Source organism: Chelonia mydas, chromosome 5 (genome assembly GCF_015237465.2).
Source record: "Chelonia mydas isolate rCheMyd1 chromosome 5, rCheMyd1.pri.v2, whole genome shotgun sequence".
Lineage (NCBI taxonomy): Eukaryota > Metazoa > Chordata > Testudines > Cheloniidae > Chelonia > Chelonia mydas.
In genome coordinates, this window is record NC_051245.2 from 82,698,652 (window position 1) to 82,719,465 (window position 20,814).

Here is a 20,814-nt window from a genome sequence, read left to right on the forward strand (position 1 = left end):
ACATAGCACTATTTGAATATCACACAACACAGCTCACAATGCTTTATTGGGATCACCAGTTCAAAGACAAAAGGCCAGACGAATAAAAAAATCTTCATGCTAAAATCCAACAAGCATCTTGAAACAAAGACAGTTAACACTGAAATAATTATACAAAAACACATAACCAGAAACTAGAGCAGAAGAAATTCTGTGACATGGATGTCAAACAGCTGCCCCATTAGAAGTGAGAGAACACTAAATTTCAAACAGAAATTAGTGGCTAGCAAGGTAACAGCTAAATACCATCTGCATCAATGCTATCTATCTGTATCCTCTTTCTGGTGTGGGGCTTTAGACACAACTCCCACAGAGAGGAGGACAGAAACAGAGACTGGAACTGCCATTGAGACTGCCTGTCTCACCCGTGATTGAGGCAGTCTGTGGGAACTGGACCAGCAACTTGATTGTTATGTCTGGGCAACCAACTGCAGACCCCAGAGACCACGCACATGGCTAAGCCATGTTAGCAGAGCCTGGAGGAGATCCTATGACCAAGAAGAGAGAGAGCTGCAGGAAGTCAGATTGGAACGGAAAATAAGTAGCCTCAGAGTGATTTTGTGCAGTAGAAGGTAAGACAGCCATTTTGTCTCTCCCTGTCAGAAGGGCTGAGACTGACCCAGAGTCCCCAGCTCCACAATGGAGAGAGACTGAGCTCTAAGATTCTGCTTCACCCATGAGAAATGAAAGGCACCTGAGCTTGGTACACCTCCTTTGCACTATAAGGCCAGGGCATGGTGAGGGTTCAAGGCCACTAAGGACTCCATCTAGCTGAAAGCCAGAGCTGTTGGCCTTCTAGCAAGGGATACCAGCATTTCACATCCAATTCCACTTCCATCAACACCCAAATAAGGCCTGTGGTGAACTTTTGGGAGGGAGGGACTTTCTCATACTGTTGTTTTAGTTAGTAGGCATTTATCTGTTGTAGCATTAGTTGCAGCCTCATTTATTTAAAAAGCTTTGTTTCCCTTGCCCATTCCCTTCCCCTTCTTTTAATTTGCCCCTATCCTTTCTGGGAATAAAATGTTTACCTTAATGTTGGCTATGGATTTATGTACCTGTGAATTATAATATCCCAGATGTCACAAAGTTTGTTACTGGTGTATGCACCTGGTCACTAGATACTGAGTGCTAAGAACCCATAGTCCACAGGTCCTAAGGCAGAGGAAAGGGGGGTCAGCAGGGATCAGATCCCAAAAGGCACTTAAGCATTCTGATATTGAGCGTTGCCACATTTAACTTTTAGGCACCTAACCATGCCCCCCTTTTCCCCCCCCCCCCAACACACACACAAAAACAACACTGCAATTCACAAAACCTGAGTTAGGTACATTGTCTCCTATCCAATGAATGGGGAGAAAGTGTGTGTGGGGGGGGGGGGGTCCTTAGGATGTGATTTCCAAAGCCAGCACACTGGTAGTAAGCTGCCTAAGCTAGCTGATGGGAGAAGCTGATGACAGGAGCGTGTACCCCTCTTTCAGAGTTTGGTGGCTAAGTCTGGGCTGCAGGAAAGCACCTATATTTACTTGCAATTCATGAACCACAGGAAGATAGGCATTCAGCCACCTAAGTCATGTCTGGGAGTCCAGTCTGGTTGGTGTGGCAGATTAGGCCCCCCACGTGAGTTCACACAAAACAGCTTGGGGGAGGGTGAGCTCCTTTATAATCTTTAGCCTAGTGGATAGGTACTCACCCAATATATGGAAGACCTCAAGTTCAGGAGAAGGGATTTGAACAGGAATCGGCCGTCTCTCAGGTGAGTGCCCTACCTACAGGGCTCTATACTGTGGTTCTAACTCTCACTGGCTCAACTAACTTTTAATTATTCTGTTAAATAGGTGAGGCTGAGAGAGCCCCATATCAGCATATTCCATAGTCAGGGCACTGACCTGAGAGGTAGCAGATGTCTGGACAAAATCTCTTTTCCTCATCAGACAGAGGAGGGACTTGAACCAGGGATATCCCACATCCTGTGTAAGTACCCTAACCACCAAGGGGCTAAAGGGAACTCTTCCTTCGCTCCCTCCCCCGCTTAGCTGATTTTGTGAACACACCTGCCCAATAGGCAGAGCTCCTGGATTGGGCCCTTGCATGCAACTTCTTCCCCAGTCTGTGAATCACTCTAGTGTTAGTCAGGAGTAAGGCATTTAGATGCATAGAGTGATGCTGAAGCGTGCATACCCAGGGGCAAAAACTTAAATGCTGAGTGTGTTTAGACACCTATAGAGTTAGGCAGCAGCTGAGCAGGAGCTTTGTGGGTCACAGTGGTGCCTAAAAACAGGACTTAGGCATTTAAGTATCTTCATGGATTGTATCCTGAAGAGGGGAAAATAAAGGGCTCCATGACTCTTGGGGGATTAGAGGTGCTCCAGCACTGGGGTTACATATCTTTATCATCCCTGAGGATTTGTCCTGAAGGCAGAATTAAACAAAATCAAGGAGGGCATTGACTTATTTTTATTGAGGCCATTAGATATGTTATTAGCCATATACTCATGTAGTGACAGAAAAATACGTGGTCACCCAGTCACTGGCTGTGAAATCACTAGGCTCCACCACCAGCTGAACAAACCACCGCAGAAAGAAATGTTTTAAGAAGTGATGAACATGTGATCAAAAAGCCATAGAGATTCATTGAGAGTAGTTACTGATAATCCTCTCATCTCTCCCAAGGTCAAGGTCATCTACCCTGACCTCTTTTCTAGATGTCTGTATTTGTATTTTTTATTAATTGGTTATATTACTTCTTAAATGTTATTTTTGGTTGATGTTTCATTTGTATTTGATTTTCAGGGGGAAAAGAATAATTTAATAGTAGCTTTTGTTTCAATCTGCCCACAGGCCTGACCCTCATCTGTGGTTAAGATATTGACCCCTGCCATGTGACAACCTTCTGTAACACTTAGTGCTAGTTGAGAATTTTCTGACAAAATATTTGTCAGAAAATGCTGGTTCCTTGAAACTGAAACTTTTCCTGGAAACATACTGGTTTTGTCTGAGCTTTCACAAGGAAGGTTTCCTCAGGTCCAGGATGGAGTGTGGCGGGACACCCAGGTTCAAGTCTTTGCTGTGCCTGAATTGGAATCAAGTAACATTTACAGTAACGGCAACTGCTGTTTGAAAGGAGATTTTCCTGGTAAGATGCCATTTAAAATGCCTGTACCCAGAAGGAAATAGGAATAAAGAAGAGGACTTAATTGTCATTTTCATTTGTTTCCTCTTGACTTACACAATATTGGTGTATAGTTATCAGGTTGCCAATTTACAGACATTCACCCATCTGGAGAAAGGACAGTTGTGGAATTGCTGTAGGACAGTGGCAGGATGATGTCAAAGTCTGTGCTTTTAAATGCATGAAAGTGCCTAGAATTTCATTACGAGCAAATGAAAAAAAAAATCTAAATATATGTGTGCTTACTAACTTGTGAGCTTTGCGCTCAGACACTCTGAGAAAATGTACAGGGGGAGCTGTAAGAAAGAGATCAGCCTCTCGGCAGTGCATATCCCAGTAGAAGAGTTTTGGTTCTCTATCCAGTTCACTACATAAAAAGGAAGGTCTAGAGCCTGGAGCCATTGTTATATGGAATCAGACACCAAGAAGGTTATGAAAATGAGGTAGGATCAAGAGAGGCTAAAATAGGGAAAGAACAAGTTAAAAATTACTTGGACAAATTAGATGTCTTCAAGTCACCAGGGCCTGATGAAATGCATCCTAGAATACTCAAGGAGCTAACTGAGGAGATATCTGAGCCATTAGCGATTATCTTTGAAAAGTCATGGAAGATGGGGGAGACTCCAGAAGACTGGAAAATGGCACTATATTTGCCCATCTATAAAAAGGGAAATAAGGACAACCCGGGGAATTACAGACCAGTCAGTTTAACTTCTGTACCCGGAAAGATAATGGAACAAATAAATAAGAAATCAATTTGCAACCATCTACAAGACAATAAGGTGATAAGTAACAGCATGGATTTGTCAAAAACAAATCATGTCAAACCAACCTGATAGCTTTCTTTGACAGAGTAACAAACCTTGTGGATGGGGGAGGAAGCAGTAGACGCGGTATATCTTGACTTTAGTAAAGCTTTTGATACTGTCTCGCATGACCTTCTCATAAACAAACTAGGGAGATGGAGCTACTATAAGGTGGGAGCAAAATTGGTTGGAAAACCATTCCCAGAGAGTAGTTATCAGTGGTTACAGTCATGCTGGAAGGAACCAGTTCTGTTCAATATCTTCATCAATGATTTAGATAATGGCATACAGAGTACACTTATAAAGTCTGCGGACAATACCAAGCTAGGAGGGGTTGCTAGTGCTTTGGAGGATAGGATTAAAATTCAAAATGATCTGGACAAATTGGAGAAACAGTCTGAAGTAAATAGGATGAAATTCAATAAGGACAAAGGCAAAGTACTCCACTTAGGAAGGAACAATCAGTTGCACACATACTAAATGGAAAATGACTGCCTAGGAAGGAGTACTGCGGAAAGGGAACTGGGGTCATAGTGGACCACAAGCTAAATATGAGTCAACAGTGTAATACTGTTGCAAAAATAGCGAACATCCTTCTAGGGTGTATTAGCAGGAGTGCTGTAAGCAAGACACAAGAAGTAATTCTTCTGCACTACTCTGCGCTGATTAGGCCTCAACTGGAGTATTGTGTCCAGTTCTGGGCGCCGCATTTCAGGAAGGATGTGGACAAATTGGAGAGGGTCCAGAGAAGAGCAACTGAAATGATTAACGAAAGGTCTAGAAAACATGACCTATGAGGGAAGATTGAAAATATTGGGTTTGTTTAGTTTGGAAAAGAGAAGACTGAGCCCTGGTCTACACTATGGGGTTAGGTTGAATTTAGATGCATTAGGTCTATTTTAAAATGAATGTGTCTACACAAACAACCCCGTTCCGTCGACTTAAAGGGCTCTTAAAATCAACTTCTGTACTTCTCCCCGCGAGGGGAGTAGCGCTAAAATTGACCTTGCTGGGTCAAATTTGTGGTAGTGCAAATGCAATTTGATAGTATTGGCCTCCGGGAGCTATCCCAGAGTGCTCCAATGTGACTGCTCTGGACAGCGCTTTCAACTCTGATGCACTAGCCAGGTACACAGGAAAAGCCCTGGGAAATTTTGAATTCATTTCCTGTTTGGTCAGCGTGGTGAGCTCAGCAGCACAGGTGACCAAGCAGTCCCCCCAGAATCGCAAATGAGCTCCAGCATGGACTGAAAGGGAGACACTGGATCTGATTACTGTATGGGGAGAAGAATCTGTGCAAGCCGAACTCCAATCAAAAAGAAGAAATGCTAATATATATATGCCAAAATCGCACAGAGTATGGTGGAGAGAGGCTACAACAGGGACACACAGCAGTGCTGCAGGAAAGTCAAGGAGCTCAGGCAAGCCTACCAAAAGACAAAGGAGGCAAACTGTCACTCCGGGTCATAGCCCCATACATGCTGCTTCTATGATCAGCTGCATGGCATTCTCGGGGGGGGGGGGGCCCTACTGCTACCCCACCACTGTCCGTGGACACCTGCAAGGGGGGAGTCTCTCACAACAGGGAGGAGGAGGAGGAGAATGCGCAGCAGGCAAGCGGTGAATCCATTCTCCCTGGCAGCCAGGACCTTTTTATCACCCTGGAGCCAATACCGTCCCAAGGCGGGATCCCCGACCCTGAAGCCAGAGAAGGCAGCTCTGGTGAGTGCACATTTGTAACTACAGTACAGCGTTTAAAAGCAATAGTGTTTAAAGTTTGATTTGCCCTGAAGACTTGGGATGCATTCGCGGCCAGTACAGCTACTGGAAAAGTCTGTTAACGTGTCTGGGGATGGAGCAGGAATCCTCCAGGGACATCTCCATGAAGCTCTCCTTGAGGTACTGTGAAAGCCTTTGCAGAAGGTTTCTGGGGAGGGCTGCCTTATTTCATTCTCCACGGTAGGACACTTTACCATGCCAAGCCAGTAGCAAGTAGTCTGGAATGACTGCAGCACAAAGCATGGCAGCAAGTGGTCCTGGGTTTTAGTTGCATTCAAGCAACATTCGGTCTTTATCTGTCTGTGTTAGCCTCAGGAGAGTGATATCATTCATGGTCACCTGGTTGAAATAGAGAAATTTTTGTAAGGGAACAGTAAAAGGACCCCGTTCATGCTGGGCTGTTTGCGCTTGGCTAAAAGAGATCATCCCGGAGAATAGCCACGTGGCGCAGGGAGGGGTGAAGGGATCAGCCCAGAGAATAGCAACGTGGTGGGGTGGGGGGGGAGGTGTGTGCTGCATATCCACCCAAAAACCGCAGCCCCTCCTTTTAAATGTGAAACCCAACTGGCATTGCTTGCTATGGGAGAAGATGGTGCTGCAGTTTGAAACCACTCCCACATGTTATGAACGCGTAAGAAGCGAACCCCACATACCGAAAGGCTTACCATGGCTGCCTGGAAACCGAATTCTGTTGCCCAGCCGCGTGTGATGTGTCACCATACCGGAAGGCACTCAATATAAAAGGCAAAATGCGACCTTGTACCTAAAGCACATGTGCTGTCTGCTGTGAATTGTTTGATTCACTATGAAAGAGTCTCCCTTTTGTTCTCATAAATGTATCATCTTAAATTTTACTCTCCCTTTTTATCTCCCCCCAGTGCAAATGTTTCTATGCTCCCCATATCATCTCCATCGCTGAGGTTATCGCAGATTAGAAGGCGGAAAAAACTGCACTTGCAATGACATGTGTTCTGAGCTTATGCAGTCCTCCCACACTGATAGGGCACAGCTTAATGCATGGAGGCATTCAGTGGCAGAGGCCAGGAAAGCATTAAGTGAGCAAGAAGAGCAGAGGCAGGAGGCGATGCTAAGGCTAATGGGGGAGCAAACGGACATGATGATGAAGCGTTTGTTGGAGTTGCAGGAAAGCCAACAAGAGTACAGACCCCTGCTGCATCCATTGTATAACTGCCTGCCCTCCTCCCCAAGTTCCATATCCTTCTCACCCGGATGCCCAAGAACGTGGGGGGAGGAGGGGAAGGCTCCCAGGCACCCACCCACTCCACTCCAGAGTTTGGCCCAAGCAACAGAAGGCTGTCATTCAAACAGTTTTGATTTATAGTGTGGCTACAATAAGCAATATGGCCTTGTCCTTCCCTCCTCCCCCACACCACCCAGGCTACCTTGTAAGTTATTTCACTTTTTTTTTAAATTAATAAAGAAAGAATGCATGGTTTCAAAACAATAGTTACGTTATTTCCTTTGTCAGCTGTGATCAAAAGGGGGAGGGTGGTTGGCTACAGGGAATTAAAATCAACAAAGGGGGCGGGTTTGCAGCAAGGAGAAACACACACAACTGTCACACCGTAGCCTGGCCAGTAATGAAACTGATTTTCAAAGCCTCTCTGATGCGCAGCGGCCTAGCTGTGCTCTTCTAATTGCCCTGGTGTCTGGCTGCTCAAAATCGTCTGCCAAGTGATTTGTCTCAACCTTCCACCCCACCATAAACATCTCCCCCTTACTCTCACAGATATTGTGGAGCACACAGCAAACAGCAATAACAATGGGAATGTTGGTTGCGCTGAGGTCTAACCTAGTCAGCAGACAGCACCAGCAAGCTTTTAAATGCCCAAAGGCACATTCTACGACCATTCTGCAATTGCTAGGCCTATTGTTGAACTGCTGCTTACTACTGTCCAGGCTGTCTGTGTACGGCTTCATGAGCCATGGGAGCAAGGGTTAGACTGGGTCCCCAAGGATAACTACTGGCATTTCAACATCCCCAATGGTAATTTTCTGGTGTGGAAATTAAGTCCCTTCTTGCAACTGCTCGAACAGCCCAGAGTTCCTAAGGATGCAAGCGTCATGCACCTTTCCCGGCCATCCCACGTTGATGTCGGTGAAACTTCCCTTGCAATCCACCAGTGTTTGCAGCACCATTGAGAAGTACCCCTTGCAGTTTACGTACTGGTTGGCAAGGTGGTCCAGTGCCAAGATAGGGATATGTATTCCGTCTATCACCCCACCACAGTTAGGGAACCCCATTGCAGCAAAGCCATCCAGTATGACCTGCACATTTCCCAGAGTCACTACCCTTGATAGCAAAACATCAGTGATGGCATTGGCTACTTGGATCACAGCAGTCCCCACAGTAGACTTGCCCACTCCAAATTGATTCCCGACTTACTGGTAGCAGTCAGGCTTTGCAAGCTTCCACAGGGCTATCACCACTCACTTCTCAACTGCCAAGGCAGCTCTCATTTTGGTATTCCTACACTTCAGGGTGGGAGAAAGCAACTCAAAGTTCAAGGAAAGTGACCTCACGCATGCGAAAGTTTCGCAGCCACTGTGAATCATCCCATACCTGCAACACTATGCGGTCTCACCAGTCTGTGTTTGTTTGCCGGGCCCAGAATCAGCGTTCCACTTTATCAACCAGCCCCACTGCTGCCATAATGTCCCAATTGCCACAGCCCATGCTTTCAGGAACGTCGGTGTCCATGTCCTCATCACAATCATCCTCGTGCTGGCGTCTCTTAGCCCAGTTCTGCACATACTCCTGGATAATGCGCGAGGTGTTTACAATGCTCACAACAGCAGCAGTGAGCTGAGCGGGCTCCATGCTTGCCGTGGTATGGCGTCTGCACAGGTAACCCAGGAAAAAAGGTGCGAAACGATTGTCTGCCATTGCTTTCACGGAGGAAGGGAGGGGCGACTGACAACATGTACCCAAACCACCCTCGACAATGTTTTTGCCCCATCAGGCATTGGGAGCTTAATCTAGAATTCCAATAGACAGGGGAGACTGCGGGAACTGTGGGACAGCTACCCACAGTGCACTGCTCCATAAGTCGATGCTAGCCACGGTATTGAGGACACACTCTGCCGACTTAATGCACTTAGTGGGGACATACACAATCAACTGTATAAAATCAATTTCTAAAAATCGACTTCTGTAAAATCGACCTAACTTCTTAGCGTAGACATACCCTGAGAGGGGACATGATAACAGTTTTCAAGTATGCAAAAGGTTGTTACAAGGAGGAGGAAGAAAAATTGTTTTTCTTAACCTCTGAAGATAGGACAAGAAGGAATGGGCTTAAATTGCAGCAAGGGAGGTTTAGGTTGGACATTAGGAAAAAATTCCTAACTGTCAGGGTGGTTAAGCACTGGAATAAATTGCCTAGGGAGGTTGTGGAATCTCCATCATTGGAGATTTTTAAGAGCAGGTTAGACAAACACCTGTCAGGAATGGTCTAGATAATATTTAGTCCTGCCACAAGTGCAGGGGACTGGACTAGATGACCTCTTGAGGTCCCTTCCAGTTCTATGAGGGAATATGGAATCCATAGTTCTCTTGCAAATGATTCTAGGTACTGTAGTTCCCTAGTATGTTAGAGATCTACGAGAGGTATCAAGGCTGGCTAGACAGGAGGAGGGCCCTGGGGCAACGTATAATACAGGATTCCTTTCTGGCTCTTTGTCAGCTTGAAGGGGAGATTTTGGAGATCTAGTCTCCAAAGAGAAATTCATGCTGGATGAGAGAATTTTAAACTGGGATCCCTAAATCCACTTTCTTCATAATTACATCTCCTTAACTCTAATCCTTTGTTATTTTGTTTGTACATTGTTGTTCTTTTATTATATGTGTTGCCCCTTAGAACCAGATGGATGTTAGGTCTGTTTAGAATTCCTTCCACCTGCAAAGGAAAGGAATTCCCAGACAACAAATAGACCCAACAAGGGCTTGGTTGAAGTAAGGTGGCTATTTAAGTTGGGGCTACTCTAAGCTATTTACCTTGTTTTTGTCTAGATTTGATCTGAAAGGTATCTTATCACATTGTTAAAGGTGAATGACCACTCCAAGTGAAACTTCCACGTCACTTGCATGCTGCCTTTTAGCTTAGCAATGACGACATTCCTTATGCCCTATATCCAATGTCTGGGTTATCCTGGTGCAAAGCATTCAGTGGAATAATAAACCTGTCATGTCGCTATTAGCTTCGCTTTCCATTCATTATGTACTTACATAAAAATGTTAATATATAACTAGCAATAAATACAGTATATTTGAAAAAGACTGGACAGTAGTTACATAGCCATTAGCCTCCAATCATTCCCCAGTCAGTTATAAAATGTTGCGGAGCCAAAAGAGATTGTCTTTACTTCTCTCCTTTCAATTACACTCTGCCACCTCATTAACAGCTACAAAGACAACATATTATAAACTAATACAACTTCCAACTCCTCAGGAGGTCAAACATTGCTCCCTCCCAAGCGCACTTTCTGTCCATCTCTCCTCCCCCGTGCACCGCTTGCACTATGAAAGGAAAACTTATAGATTTATGTAATGGGGACAGAAAATGCTGAAGAGACCAGATGCACCTATAGTAATGTTTGAGCTTATCTGAATGAAGAAAATCAACATATGTCATACTGGGTATTTTATTTCAAATTAATCTCAGCCACGCAGGTGCTGAGAGGGATCGCACAATGAGCCTGGTGAATTAAAGTAGCTTTTGAGCCAAAGAGTCATTTCTGAATCAGCTGTCAAGGGTTATATTGACTTTGTTTGCCTCAACCTATTCTGAACAAGAGAAGCTGAAGGGACCTCTACAAGTGAAAATATGCGTGATGAAGGATGCACTCTGTTAAACACTTGGTCTCATCTCAGGATTTGTAGGCTTTAGCCAACATTATGTAGTACCACATGCTTAGAGATTGAAAAGATACCTAAATAGGGCTGTCAAGCAATTAAAAAACTTTATCGTGCAATTAAAAAAATTAATTGTGATTAATCATGCGATTAATCGCACTGTTAAACAATAATAGAATACCATTTATTTAAATATTTTTGATGTTTTCTACATTTTCAAATTTATTGATTACAACACAGAATACAAAGTGTACAGAGCTCACTTTATATTTATTTTTTATTGCAAATACTTGCACTGTAAAAGCTAAAAGAAATAGTATTTTTCAATTCACCTAATACAAGTACTGTAGTGTAATCTCTTTATCAAGAAAGTTGAACTTACACATGTAGAATTATGTACCAGAAAAACCTGCATTCAAAAATTAAACAATGTGAAACTTTAGAGCCTATAAGTCCAATCAGTCCTACTTCTTGTTCAGCCAATCGCTCACACAAACAAGTTTGTTTACATTTGCAGGAGATAATGTTGCCCACTTCTAGTTTACAATGTCACCTGAAAGTGAGAACAGGCATTCGCATGGCACTGTTGTAGCCGGTGTTGCAAGATATGTAGGTGCCAGATGTGGTAAAAATTCATATGTCCCTTCATGCTTTGAGCACCATTCCAGAGGACATGCAACAGAGCAGGAGACATACAATGCCCCCTCCCCCCTGAGGAGTTCAGTCACAAATTTAATTAATGCATTATTTTTTTAACGAGCATCATCAGCATAGAAGCATGTCCTCTGGAGTGGTAGCCGAAGCATAAAGGGGCATATGAATGTTTAGCATATCTGGCATGCAAATACCTTGCAATGCTGGCTACAAAAGTGCCATGTGAACACCTGTTCTCACTGTCACGTGACATTGTAAATAAAAAATGGGCAGCATTATTTCCCATAAATGTAAACAAACTTGTTTGTCTTAGCGATTGGCTGAACAAGAAATAGGACTGAGTGGACTTGTAGGCGTTCAAGTTTTACGTTGCACTCAAAAACAAAACAGTTATGTAGCAAAAAAATCTACATTTGTAAGTTGCATTTTCACAATAGAGATTGCACTACAGTAGTTATATGAGCTGAACTGAAAAATACTATTTCTTTTATTTATCATTTTTACCGTGCAAATATTTGTAATAAAAATGATAATATAAAGGGAGCACTGTACACTTTGTATTTTGTGTTAGTATTTGAAATTAATATATTTGAAAATGTAGAAAAACATCCACAAATATTTAATACATTTCAATTGGCACTTTATTGTTTAACACTATGATTAAATCTGCGATTACATTTTTTAATCACAATTAATTTTTTTAGTTAATCAAATGAGTTAACTGTGATTAATCAACAGCCCTAAGACAAGAGAGTTGTTTGTGTAGGCCACATTTTGTGAATTTGTCAGCACTAAAGGTGTATGCTGTCTCTGGAGGTAATGGGTATCGCATAAGTGACTACATGGTTATATTTACAGATTAATGGGTAGCCATTTGTCATCTTGAATGGTGTTACCAGTGTGTAGATCCTGGCATCACTGATGCACTTCTATGAATGACCTTACAGTATTTTTGAAATGAAGCTTTCAGACTTCTGAGCAAAGTCATTAACCCCACTGAAGGAGGCAGAGTACTTCTTGCTATAATACCAACATAATGTAAAAATTTGGCTGAAAGATGATAAAAAATAGCTCCTCAGAATTAGCCTCTCCTGCATGAGCTGAAAAACCTGGGGAAAAGCTGGGGAACCACTGAAAGACTTGCCAGAAACAGACAGGAGTGGAGGAGCTTCGTTGCTGCCCTAAACGCCAGAGGCGTAATGGGAACATGATGATGATGATGCGTGGGCGGAACAGACAGCACATGCAATCTTCATATCGGCACACACATTGCCCTTCATATAGGCCCTTGCCATTGCCGATTCACTGAAGTCTGCTTGGCAATGCAGCCGGATTAACCAAGGTTACACCTGATTTGCACTGTAGGAGTGACACAAAGCAGCCAAGCTTATTTGTGAATTTGACCTAAGGATTCAATTTTTAAAGGCAGACACCAGGCAAGGCCTCCCACATCTCATCCTGTAGAACAGGGGTGGCCAAACTGTGGCTCCAGAGCCACATGCGGCTCTTCAGAAGTTAATATACAGCTCCTTGCATAGGCACCAACTTCAGGGCTGGAGCTACATGCACCAGCTTTCCAATGTGCCTGGGGGGTGGGGGTGGGGAGGGACCCTGACTCTGCCACAGGCCCTGCCCCTACTTCACCCCTTCGTCCAAGGCCCCTCTCCTTCCTGCCTCCTTCCCTGAGCCTGCCACACCCTTGCTCCTCCTCCTCCCCGCAGAGCCTCCTGCATGCTGCACGAGGCGTGGGGAAGGATGGGGAGGTGCTGATCAGCAGGGCTGCTGCCAGGCGACGGGGAGCTGATGAGGGGCTGCTGATGTATTACTGTGGCTCTTTGGCAATGTACATAGGTAAATTCTGGCTCCTTCTCAGGTGCAGGTTGGTCACTCCTGCTACAGAAGGTCCTTCCAGGTCTGGATTGATGAGCTTTGGCAGCAAGGATGGGGGAAGTTTGTGTAGCCTCTACTGTACACGCTACATGGATAAATGATGGATTTCTGTCCCAATGACCATTTAAAATGAGCGTTTTCAATTCATTACAAAGTTTAAAAATAAAATAAGGGAGCAGCTATATGCAGCTGTCATTGATTTTCTGTTAATCGATATGTTCTTGTGCCAGTGTATACAAAAAGTACTTTCCAGATATAGGCAACCACAACAAACAGTGAGGAATATACATGTGGAAATGTAGTTAGGGAATTTTAGCTTCTGTTCTTATAAGTTTCATTTAAATCTTGCAAAAAGTATAAGCTAATCACAATAAGTTAGGGAGAACATTTTAGGCAAATTTACAAGATCTTGTCAAGTAGTGGATGATATAACTAGTGTTTTGATTACACTTCAGTTACATATAGATGCCATTCACATTGCAAGACACAATCACCCTCCATGCAAACAGCTAAATAATGTTACTTGACACTGGATGTCACATGAAACAGCAAGGCCTTTGGATAACATGAAATTAAAATTGTACCCTGGTCATATTTCCTTAAAACTTGAACTTCATTATCTTGCTTTTGCACATGTAACTAGATAAGCTGTTGAGGCAAGCACTAACACTTATACAACGGATTCATGAAGAATTACTGAGACCAAGGCAAGGCTTGCATGCCGTGATTATTGAATCAGAGCAGACATTAAAGGGACTGCCCTATGTTTCCAGGAGCCACTATTTACTCTCTACATAAAAATATCTATTTCTCTTAAACTACCCCTAGCAAGGCTCTGTAAATGTTAGGAACTATTAAGGTTTCTAGAAATTTAAGGGAAAACTTTTGATGAGTAAAAGAGGATAGTAAAAGCTGAACACATTTCCTCTTGGAAAAGAAACTACTTACAGCCATTTGTCATATCAAATTGACCGTACAATATGATATGCTGCAGCAGAAACAAAAGGGTTAAGTACAGATGAAATGAAAATGCTGTAACATTGGTACAGTACCTTTAATTTGAGGTTACTTCATAAAAATTAAGCTTCATGCTTCTCCGGTGAAATACCATAGAGGTAAGGATTATTATCCCCATTTTAGAGAGGGACAAAGTGGGACACAGAAGTTAAGTGACATTGTCTGACATGGGCATGCAATGAGTCAGTGAAAAAGTTGAGAAAAGAACCCAGTCCCAATGATGCTCTAACCACTAAGCCACAGCACCTTTTAGTTTAACAATTCTACTGAAGAATGTGAACTGCCTATCTTCAACCTAGGAAATAAACTATTATTACTAGGGAATCATTGTATTGCCTCATCATAATTTATTTTATTAGTAAACAAAGATCCAGAATGCAATAGGGACCAGTTTGGTAGTCATTGCACAATCTCCCATTGTCTTCAATTGGAGATTTTCTTGTGGAAGGAACATTGGATTGGGCTCATTGTAATGACCTGATATGAGATGCAAGATATCATATTTTCAGTGTCTGTCTCGCATAGTGCTTGAACCTAAAATTAGAGAAAATTCTCCATATTGCACATTTCTAGCACTGAAGGAAGGGAGACACAAGACAATAGAGGATGGGACAGAACAGCACTTTTTCAATGCCTAAAGGGCCCAGTCCAACTCTTTTTAAAGTCAATGGAAAGCCTCCCAATGACCGTAGTGGAAGATGGAGCAGTCCCTAATGTCCCAGCTATCTAAGAGCTGGCTCCAAAGCCCACGGAAGTCAGTGGGAATCTTCCATTTACTTTATTAGGCTTTGGATGAGGCTTTTAAGAACACAAGTGAAAAATGTGGCCAGAGTATGACAGTGTACATAATGCTCACATCTAACCAAATACAGTGTTGCCGACTTTCACAATTTTATTGCTAGTCTAACTTTTTTTTTAACCTGTCTCATGAAAACACAATGAGAGGCTGCCCACTCAAGAATTTTATCATATTAAAAATGGCCACAATATTCCATTACTGTCAATGGAGCTGAAGACAGCAAGATGGCCACCATTTGCCCACAGTCTATCTGCATACGGAAGTGTGGCTATTCTTAATGAAGATGTTTGCCACCTCCCACTGTTTTCAGTTAGACTGAAGCCAGACTCAATGGGCAAAATGGCTACCACTATGGATTGGGGGGCAGAAAGGATACTGTTAAGACACAAGGACTGTGAGAAGGAGTGTAGATACTGTAAAAGAGGATAGTGATGGGGGTGGGAGATAGAAAGGATAGAATGGTGGCTCTCCTACACTGGAGTTAAGAGAGAGTAAGGGGACTCCCCCTCCAAGCCGCCAGAGAGGAGGACACATATTTGCATACGTATTAAAGGCTGGAGTTTGGCCCTAAGAAGCTCATACACATTGGGGGGAAGTGGCTTCCCCCTAAAGCTTCAAAAATCAGAAGACAAATAGAAAAAACACACATTATTTTAGAAAATCTCATGATTTTTAAGCCAATCTTATGATATTTGAGACTCTGACTCATCATTTTTGAATGTGTGCCATTGACAATACTGCAAAGACACCACATTTTGGCTTTTTGTAGGCCCCAGAAAGAATAAAATGGAACTCAAAGAACAGAATTCTGATCTGGGGAACTAAAAATCATTAAGGGCAATTCGGTTCTTTGATTTCATTCGTTGGTCTTGATTCTCCTCTCACTTGCAGTGGTTTTACTCTAATATAACTTAATTGACTTAACTAGGGTCATTCCAGATCTATATTAGTGGAACTGACTGCAGAATTTTGGCCTAAAATAACAATTTTCCAACTTTTTTTTTTAATTCCAAAATATTAGCTAACAAAAACATTGTTAAAATCAGGCAAGTTTTGAAAATGTTACATAATCACCTGGGGTCAGAAAAAAATCAATACTGAAATAATTTATCAGAATGACCTCCCAAAGCAAGGACCCCAGACTCTTTCCATCACCATGCTTAAGAAGGCAAACACCTAAGTATGAAATCAAATGTGTTAATTAGATTATCTTGGGAACAGTCAGACAACACACTAACAGCTACTCAAATCTTTGCATGCTCGTTTCTCAGCCATATATATCTGTTTTGTAACCCACAATAATTTAATTCAGTAAAACAGATAATGTGTGTGTTTGTAATCCCTTCTGTCCATCCAGTCAACATATTCCATCAGCATCATACTGTTTCAGAATCACCTGCTGCTAGATAAAAATAAAAAAACACACACAAAGACTCAAGTGTATCTTTCTTATGCATAATTTAGATCATAATCTTGAGACTTTTTGACATAGCAGGTCACTTAAATATTTCATTTTAGGATTTTCTAAACATTTTCAAAGCTTAAAATAACACTGCACTCTCAGGTTTTTTACCAGCTTATATCTACTTAGATTTCACTTCTTTAATACACATTGTATATTTCTTTCTAAAATATGACATTGTAGTAGGACTGTAGCCTCAATCCACTTTATCTAGATATCAAGAATACTGTCTCATGACAAAGTTCTCCTCTCAAGGCTGCAGATATACAGTAGGGAGAGCATAGGCTCAATGCTGAATAACACTCTGTTCATCTGCAAGGAGATTTTTGCACTGGTGGCAGAAGTAAAGAGATTTAAATCACAACCTCTGGAGTCACCAGATGCCAGAAAACCAAACAAACATGACCTGCCCTAGAAGTTCTGTCATGTTTTTATAGCCTGGAGTTTGTAACACAGTAGGGATTCATATTCCATTTTTGTTCATCTTTGACCGATTCATACAGCTTAGTATATTCTCTAAGAATGCTGTAAATCAACATAGCTCCATTGAAGTCAATGGAGCTATGCAGATTTATACTAAGAATGCAGGCTAATTATGCTCCATTTTTTCTAAGTCATTTTGTGCCTTGAGATTCTCTCAAGTTAGCTGTTTTGTATTTGCATATTTAATAAAATGTCAATTCAAATAATAATAGTGATAATGATGATTTTAAAGTGCAAAGAAAAAAATCCAGATAAAAAGTCTGATAATCCACAATTTCTGCAGGTATACAGCAATTCAAAATGTTATGGAATAATTTATGCAGCTGCCAGCTTTGGAAAGGTGGACCCTTATATGCACAAAATAGAGAGGTTAGCAGAGTTGCCAGATGTCATGAATACAGCTTTCTCCTAAATATGTTTATATAGTGTAATATCCTGGGCTAGATTCACCTCTGATTTATGATGGGCTCTGTCAGCATATATTGGGGTGACTCCCAGACTGGGGAACATTGAGTAGAGGGGGAAATTCTGACAGCAAACTGTGGCTGCATTCTCTCCTCTTTCAGGATGAGCACACAGCCCCAAAAGTGGGCAGTACTGGCCAGGTGGAAGATATGGCCGGATGATGCACTGAATATGCACAACTTTATTGCAGCCTCCACCTCCACAGCTTCTATGGAACAACCAGCAGAAACTAAAGCCTTCCCTCCTTGAAACCCCAAGGGAAGGTTGCAGAGGAAACAGTGTCCGCCCTGTCTAGTAGTATGTCCAAAGGGGTATAATCTGCAGCTAATTTTCTAAGAAAGCTGCTGTAAGTCTGATTCAAATAACTACAGATAATGCACCGACTAACCAATACATAAATTATGTGTAATTCCATTTTCCCCTTAACCCATGTGACAGCTGTTAGTCACATTGCTTAATAGTACTACTAGAAAATGCTCAGGTATGTTTACACTGCCATAAAAAAAAAAAAAAAAAAAACTCTTGGCCCTGAATCTCACAGCCTGGGTCAGTTTACTAGGGCTTGCAAGGGGGAAGGCTCCTGCCAGAGCCCAAATGTCTACACTGCAATTTTAGAAGCCCACAGCCCAAGCCCAAATCAGCTGACCTGGGCCAGACGCAGCCGTGCCATGCCTACAGTACTATAGTGATAAGAGTGGGATAAGAAGCTGAATAGAAGTACGTAAGTACAGACACACACACTCATAAGGGTCTGATTCACCATGGCATAAAACTACAGTAACAGTGGTGAATCAGACCCCGATTAAATACAATAAAGCAGTAATTCCATCAAGAGATTCTGGTAACAGCTGAAATCATAGGCCTGATTCTGCTATCATACCAGTTTTACACAAGTTAAAATAACTGAAGTCACTGGAGTTACTCTTGATTTACAGTACATCAGTATAAGGAAAATTAGAATCAGGCCCCATGAAACCAAAGCATTACTCAGTAGAACCCTCACTGGGATGGAATTTTAACGTTAGGGTTCTTGCTCACAAACATTAGTCTTGTGGATTTCAGTAAGATCCTATCCACTGGTAAGATGAGCAGTATATACCTTTAAAATGGTTTCATGTAATGAATGAACGATTCAAATAATCTTCTCCTCTTTCTCTGTCCCTCTCACTTTACTTCAGGTTTCCCTAATGAGTCTTTCCCCACTTCTTCACCCTGTTGGTATTTCTTTCACTTTGTCATCCACCATCTTGACAATAGGAATTTTAAAAACTGATTTCAAAAGACTTGACATCACATCGTTTTTAAGGGTCTGTTCCTGTTCCCACTGAAGTCAATAGCAAAACACCCAGGGAAGCAGAATTGGACCCTAAGAAATTTTCTGATATCACTTTCTTATTGTTAACCTTAATGATGGAGGATTTTGAACACCCTCAGAACAAAAACAATATCCTGGTTGTCTAAGTTTAGCTTATTATAGCTTTGAAACTGTTAAAAAGGAAAACATTATCTCTATTCATTCTTGATCCCTTTCAACAATGTCTGTTGAAAATAAATCCCATTACTTCCCATCCCCCAGTACAGTGTGGGTGTCATTATTTCAACCTACACAGAGTACATTTATATTCAGTGTCTCAGATACAACATTTGTAACTGCTGAGGCAACTCCTAAATTTCTAATATTAATATCCTTTCCGTTTGCATGAGCCATGCACCTTGGGTGGGATCTTCAGGGCTCATTGGGCAGACATACCAATTCATTGATACAGTGGGGAGCACTAGGCTAAAAACTTCTTCAGAACTATCCCCCCATACTCCTCAGATAAGAGAGCTGGAGCATATTATACTCTTTATTTTATACACTTTTTTGTTAATCCTTCCAGGGCCTTTGAAGAAAAAGGAAACACTGATTAGGAGATGTCCCCTTCCACCTATGATATTGTTTGGATTTTCCTAAATCTCAGGTGTGCTCAAATCTAGGGTTATGATTTAGACCCACCTCTACTATGAATGGTCACAACAGTGTAAAAAAAAAAAAAAAAAAAAAAAAAAAAAAAGAGAGAGAGAGAGAGAGAGAATATCAGTCACAGGCTACATCTGCACTATGAACTAGGGGAGTGATTCCCCTGCTCATCTACACATATGCTAGCTCTCATTAAGCTACTATGAGTATAAATAGTAGCGTAGATATGGTAGCTCATGGTACCCACCAGTTTCAGGTGGGTTTGTTCTCACTATGGCTCATCCATGCCTTCGCTGCTGGTACCAATGCTATCACAGTTACATTGCTATTTATACTCAGACTACCTCAATGAGTGCAAATTCATAAGCAAGGGCCTCACAGCCCTGGCTTGTAGTGTATACATAGCCAAAGCCTGGTATTCTCCTTGGAGAAAGAAACAAGAAATGAAGCCCTGACTTCCTATGTGGCCATGGCCAAGTCATTTCACCTCTTTGTGAGGGAGGGATAATAATACTTAGTTACTTCCCGAGATGTTATTAACTAGTTGATATTTATATTTTAGTTTGAAGCTGTATAGAGCCACTGAATTGCTGGTTATCATGATCTCATTTTTAGCTGGAGGAAATAAGTGTTGCCAGTGTTTACGTACATAAATAGTTACCCTGGCTAGAGGCAAGTACCATTGAGAGTGGTGTACCAACTTAAATAATGCATTCTGTATAATTGTACTGGTCACCTACAAAGCCTAGACACATACCAAAGCCCAGCTCAGATCATTCACCTAAATCTTTTCATAATGGACCAAATATATCCCTGCTATAACTCCATCCTTGTGAAAATTCCCAACATTTTCAAATGGTACTTCTGGTTGGTTGCTGGATTTTGGAACAGAGCAATGATCCATTGACTACTGATTTCTATGGGCACTATTCCTCCAGTAGAAACTTATGGAGACTAAAGAAGTCTACTGAAATTTACACTAGTACACTAAAGTAATTGTTGGTACACCAAGGATTAATTTGGCTCTGACTCATATACAGCACCACTTTCATGGTTCTCATTTGGCAGGCTGTGGAATAAGCTTCCAGAATAATTTGTTGTATTAAGTGCAGTAGACCAAGCTAATTCCTGGTTTTGACCATTTAGGTTTAGGCTGGAGTATTAGCTGCTACTATATACCAATTCCCATATATATCTTTGCTGGTCATGGGTTATAGTTTTTACTCTCCATTAATAGCTACTAGACCTGATCCTCCACTGATTTGCACCTTGTGCCATCATTTACCTGTGCAAAATTAGTACAACTTGCGTGTAAAATGGGCTAGCACTTTACATCTACATTGCATACATTTTGCACAGATGTAAATAGGTACAGAAGATGCAAAACAGTAGATAATAAGGTCTGACATCCA

The 20,814-nt window shown here is 42.0% G+C and overlaps 1 long non-coding RNA gene across 1 annotated transcript; it reads left to right on the forward strand.

Moving 5' to 3' along the window:
- Positions 1-238: 238 nt before the first annotated feature.
- Positions 239-3,376, forward strand: LOC122466059. Its single transcript, XR_006291275.1, has 3 exons — positions 239-611; positions 1,878-2,013; positions 2,881-3,376. It is a non-coding gene; the product is annotated as an uncharacterized LOC122466059 (long non-coding RNA).
- The last annotated feature ends 17,438 nt before the right edge of the window (positions 3,377-20,814 follow it).